Source organism: Arachis hypogaea, chromosome 13 (genome assembly GCF_003086295.3).
Source record: "Arachis hypogaea cultivar Tifrunner chromosome 13, arahy.Tifrunner.gnm2.J5K5, whole genome shotgun sequence".
NCBI lineage: Eukaryota > Viridiplantae > Streptophyta > Magnoliopsida > Fabales > Fabaceae > Arachis > Arachis hypogaea.
Window position 1 is genome coordinate 42,137,498 of NC_092048.1, and position 6,276 is coordinate 42,143,773.

Here is a 6,276-nt window from a genome sequence, read left to right on the forward strand (position 1 = left end):
CTCCTCAGGAAGAGGAGAAACCTCCTAAACCCAAGCTCAAACCACTACCACCATCCCTGAAATATGCATTTCTGGGAGAAGGTGACGCTTTTCCTGTAATCATAAGCTCTGTTTTAGGGCCACAGGAAGAGAAAGCACTAATTCAGGTGCTAAGGACACACAAGACAGCTCTTGGGTGGTCCATAAGTGATCTTAAGGGCATTAGCCCAGCCAGATGCATGCACAAGATCCTATTGGAGGATGATGCTAAGCCAGTGGTTCAACGACAGAGGCGGCTAAATCCCGCCATGAAGGAGGTGGTGCAGAAAGAGGTCACTAAGTTACTAGAGGCTGGGATTATCTATCCTATTTCTGATAGCCCCTGGGTGAGCCCTGTCCATGTTGTCCCCAAGAAGGGAGGAATGACAGTGGTTCATAATGAAAAGAATGAACTGGTTCCTACAAGAACAGTCACAGGGTGGCGTATGTGTATTGACTACAGAAGGCTCAATACAGCCACCAGGAAGGATCATTTTCCTTTACCATTCATAGACCAGATGCTAGAGAGACTAGCAGGTCATGAATATTACTGCTTTTTGGATGTCTATTCAGGTTACAACCAAATTGCAGTAGATCCTCAGGACCAAGAGAAAACAGCATTCACATGTCCTTCTGGAGTGTTTGCCTACAGAAGGATGCCTTTTGGTCTGCGTAATGCACCTGCAACCTTTCAGAGGTGCATGCTCTCTATCTTCTCTGATATGGTAGAGAAGTTTCTGGAAGTCTTCATGGATGACTTTTCAGTATTTGGAGACTCATTCAGCTCCTGCCTTAACCATTTAGCACTTGTTCTGAAAAGATGCCAAGAGACCAACCTAGTTTTAAACTGGGAAAAGTGTCACTTTATGGTGACTGAAGGGATTGTCCTCGGGCATAAAATTTCAAACAAGGGAATAAAGGTGGATCAAGCTAAAGTTGAAGTAATTGAAAAATTACCACCACCTGCCAATGTTAAGGCAATCAGAAGCTTTTTGGGGCATGCAGGATTCTATAGGAGGTTTATAAAGGATTTTTCAAAAATTGCAAAATCTCTAAGCAATCTGCTAGCTGCTGACACGCCATTTGTGTTTGACACAAAGTGTCTGCAGGCGTTTGAGACCCTGAAAGCTAAGCTGGTCACAGCACCAGTTATTTCTGCACTAGACTGGACATTAACATTCGAACTAATGTGTGATGCCAGTGACCATACCATTGGTGCAGTATTGGGCAGAGGCATAACAAGCTTCTGCATGTCATTTATTATGCTAGCAGTGTTTTAAATGATGCCCAGAAAAATTACACAACCACAGAAAAAGAATTACTTGCAGTGGTTTATGCCATTGACAAGTTTAGATCCTACTTAGTAGGATCAAAAGTGATTGTGTACACTGACCATGCTGCTCTTAAATATCTACTCACAAAGCAGGATTCAAAGCCCAGGCTCATAAGATGGGTGTTGCTTCTGCAAGAGTTTGATATAGAAATAAGAGACAGAAAAGGGACAGAGAATCAAGTAGCTGATCACCTGTCCCGGATAGAACCAGTGGCAGGAGCATCCCCCCTCCTACTGAGATCTCTGAAACCTTTCCGGATGAGCAATTGTTTGCTATTCAGGAAGCTCTGTGGTTTGAAGACATTGCAAACTATAAGACACAAGGTTCTCCCTCTGTAACCATGGAGAGGAAGTATGAAAAGCTTCTCTCACTGTAGAGTCAACCAAAGCCCCCACAGTCAAACTCTAAGTTTGGTGTTGGGAGGCCACAACCAAACTCTAAGTTTGGTGTTGGGAGGTCCCAACCTTGCTCTGATTATCTGTGAGGCTCCATGAGAGCTCACTGTCAAGCTATTGACATTAAAGAAGCGCTTGTTGGGAGGCAACCCAATGTTATTTAATTATATCTATTTATTTTCTATTGCTATTTTATGTTTTCTTTAGGTTGATGATCATATGAAGTCACAAAAACAAATGGAAAATCAAAAACAGAATAAAAAATAGCATGAAAAATAGCACACCCTGGAGGAAGATCATTCTGGCGTTTAAACGCCAGAAACAAGCATCAGTCTGGCGTTAAACGCCAGAAACAGGCTACATTTGGGCGTTTAACGCCAGAAATAGGCAACAGTCTGGCGTTAAACGCCAGGATTGCACAGTAAGGGCATTTTGTACGCCTAATTGGAGCAGGGATGCTAAATTCTTGACCCCACTGGATCTGTAGACCCCACAGGATCCCCACCTACCTCACCATTCAAATTCAAACCCTTCCCCTCCCAAACCCACCCATTCACACACTTCCATCTCCTTCATCTTCTCCACTTCTTTCTTTTTTTGCTCGAGGACGAGCAAACCTTTTAAGTTTGGTGTGGTAAAAGCATTGCTTTTGTTTTTCCATAATTCAGTGGTAGAGCAATTGACTGCAGATCAAAGAGAAACAAAGGCAAGGAAGAGACATAGAGGAGCTCAAGAGCACCATTGGTCCTTCAAGAAGAGGAAGATTCCACCCTCATTAAGGTGGACCAATTCCTTAATCTCCTTGTTCTTATTTTCTTGTTTTTCGTTTACTATGCTTCATGTTTAATTATGTTTGTGTCTTCACTATATGATCACTAGTATCTAAGTGCCTATGTCTTAAAGATATGAATGTCCTATGAATCCATCACCTTTCTTAAATGAAAATTGTTTTCTGAAAAAGAAAAAGAAGTACATGAATTTCAAATTTTAAAATAGTTTAATTATTTTGATGTGGTGGCAATACTTTTTGTTTTCTGAATGAATGCTTGAACAGTGCATATATCTTTTGAATTTGTTGTTTATGAATGTTAAAATTGTTGGCTCTTGAAAGAATGATGAAAAAGGAGAAATGTTATTTGATAATCTGAAAAATCATAAAAATGATTCTTGAAGCAAGAAAAAGCAGTGAAGAACAAAGCTTGCGAAAAAAAAAAGAGAAAGAAAAAGAAAAAAAGCAAGCAGAAAAAGCCAAAAGCTCTTTAAACCAAAAGGCAAGAGCAAAAAGCCAATAGCCCTTAAAACCAAAAGGCAAGGGTAATAAAAAGGATCCAAGGCTTTGAGCATCAGTGGATAGGAGGGCCTAAAGGAATAAAATACTAGCCTTAGCGGCTAAACCAAGCTGTCCCTAACCATGTGCTTGTGGCGTGAAGGTGTCAAGTGAAAACTTGAGACTAAGCGGTTAAAGTCGAGGTCCAAAGAAAAAAAAACAGAGTGTGCTTAAGAACCCTGGACACCTCTAATTGGAGACTTTAGCAAAGCTGAGTCACAATCTGAAAAGGTTCACCCAGTTATGTGTCTGTGGCATGTATGTATCCGGTGGTAATACTGGAAATCAGAGTGCTTAGGGCCACGGCCAAGACTCATAAAGTAGCTGTGTTCAAGAATCAACATACTGAACTAGGAGAATCAATAACACTATCCAAATTCTGAGTTCCTATAGATGCCAATCATTCTGAACTTCAAAGGATAAAGTGAGATGCCAAAACTGTTCAGAAGCAAAAAGCTAATAGCCCCGCTCATCTAATTAACACTAATCTTCATAGATATTTTTGGAATTCATTGTATATTCTCTTCTTTTTATCCTACTCTATTTTTAGTTGCTTGGGGACAAGCAACAATTTAAGTTTCGTGTTGTGATGAGCGGATAATTTATACGCTTTTTGGCATTGTTTTTACTTAGTTTTTAGTATGATTTAGTTAGTTTTTAGTATATTTTTATTAGTTTTTAATTAAAAATCACATTTCTAGACTTTACTATGAGTTTGTGTGTTTTTCTATGATTTCAGGTATTTTCTGGCTGAAATTGAGGGAGCTGAGCAAAAATCTGATTCAGGCTGAAAAAGGACTGCTGATGCTGTTGGATTCTGACCTCCCTGCACTCAAAGTGGATTTTCTGGAGCTACAGAACTCTAAATGGCGTGCTCTTAATTGCGTTGGAAAGTAGACATCCAGGGCTTTCCAACAATATATAATAGTCCATACTTTGCTCAAGGATAGACGATGTAAACTGGTGTTCAACGCCAGCTCTCTACCCAATTCTGGCGTCCAGCGCCAGAAACAAGTCACAAGTTGGAGTTCAACGCCAGAAAAGGATCCAAAACTGGCGTTGAACGCCCAAAACAGCCCCAGGCACGTGAGAAGCTTTAGTCTCAGCCCCAGCACACACCAAGTGGGCCCCAGAAGTGGATTTCTGCACTATCTATCATAGTTTACTCATTTTCTGTAAACCTAGTTTACTAGTTTAGTATTTAAACAACTTTTAGAGATTTATTTTGGACCTCATAACATTTTAGATCTGAACTTTGTACTCTTTAACGGCATGAGTCTCTAAACTCCATTGTTGGGGGTGAGGAGCTCTGCTGTGTTTCGATGAATTAATGCAACTATTTCTGTTTTCTATTCAAACACGCTTGTTTCTATCTAAGATGTTCATTCGTACTTCAATATAATGGATGTGATGATCCGTGACAGTCATCACCATTCTCAACCTATGAACGCGTGCCTGACAACCACCTCCGTTCTACCTTCGATTGAATGAATACCTCTTGGATTCCTTAATCAGAATCTTCGTGGTATAAGCTAGAATCTATTGGCAGCATTCTTGAGAATCCGGAAGGTCTAAACCTTGTCTGTGGTATTCCAAGTAGGATTCAGGGATTGAATGACTGTGACGAGCTTCAAACTCGCGAGTGTTGGGCGTAGTGACAGACGCAAAAGGATCAATGGATCCTATTCCGACATGATCGAGAACCGACAGATGATTAGTCGTGCGGTGACAGCGCACTGGACCTTTTTCACTGAGAGGACGGATGGTAGCCATTGACAACGGTGATCCACCAACACACAGCTTGCCATAGGAGGAACCTTGCGTGCGTGAAGAAGAAGACAGGGAGAAAGCAGAGATTCAGAAGACAAAGCATCTCCAAAACTCCAACATATTCTCCATTACTGCAGAACAAGTATTTATTTTATGCCCTTTGACTTTTTACAATTTAAACTAAGAATTATTATTGATATTATATCCTGACTAAGAATTGCAAGATAACCATAGCTTGCTTCAAACCAACAATCTCCGTGGGATTCGACCCTTACTCACGTAAGGTATTACTTGGACGACCCAGTGCACTTGCTGGTGAGTGGTACGAGTTGTGAAACGTGTGATTTACAATTCGTGCACCAAGTTTTTGGCGCCGTTGCCGGGGATTGTTCGTGTTTGGACAACTGACGGTTTATTTTGTTGCTTAGATTAGGGAAAAAAATTTCTTTTTGGTTTAGAGTCTCTTATTATTGTTTTTGATTAAAATTTTAGAATCCTTATTTTCTCTTTCAAAAAAAAATAAAATTTTTTCGAAAATTAATTTTTTTATTTTATTGAATTTTTCTTGTTTGATCTTTAGTTTTTCTTGTTTTGTGATTTTTCTTGTTTTTCTTGTGCCTTTTCAAAATATTAGTTTTCAAAAAATATTTTTTTTTCTTTCTTAGTTATTAAAAAAAATATATATACTTCTTCAAAACAAGTGTTACATTCATAACTCAGTTGGCTAAAGCGTTAGTCTGTGTTCTTGGTAATTGGGTTAGAATCTTTTATATTCTTTTCAAAATCTTCTTTTTCATAAATAATTTTTCTATTAAATCTTGTGCCAAACTTTAAGTTTGGTGTTTTCTTGTTGATTTTTCTTTGTTTTTCGAAAATTTTAGTTTGGTTTTCTAAAAATTTTAAGTTTGGTGTTCTTTCTTCATGTTCTTGTGTTCTTGTGAATCTTCAAAGTGTTCTTGAGTTTTCCTTGTGCCTTGATCTTAAAATTTTTAAGTTTGGTGTTCCTTGGTGTTTTCCCTCCAAAATTTTCGAAAACAAGGAGCATTAGATCTAAAAATTTTAAATCTTGTGCTATCTTATTGTTTTTCTCTCTCCTCTTTAAATTCAAAAATATCTTTTCTCTCTATTTTAAAGCAAATTTTCGAAATTTACCTTTAAAATTGAGATTTTTATTTCAAAATTTAAAACCTTTTTCAAAAAATCATCATATCCTTTTCAAAACTCCCTAACCACTTTCTCTCTCCTCATTTTTTTCGAAAATCTTCACCTAATTTTTATTTATTTTATTTTAATTTATTTTATTTTTGAAATAAATAAATAAATAAATAAATAAAAATGTTTTTTTTCTAATTTTACATCATCTCCCTTTCTCCATCATGGATCTAAGTGGAAATGAACAGTCTAGAAGGACTCTGGGATCATATGCTAACCC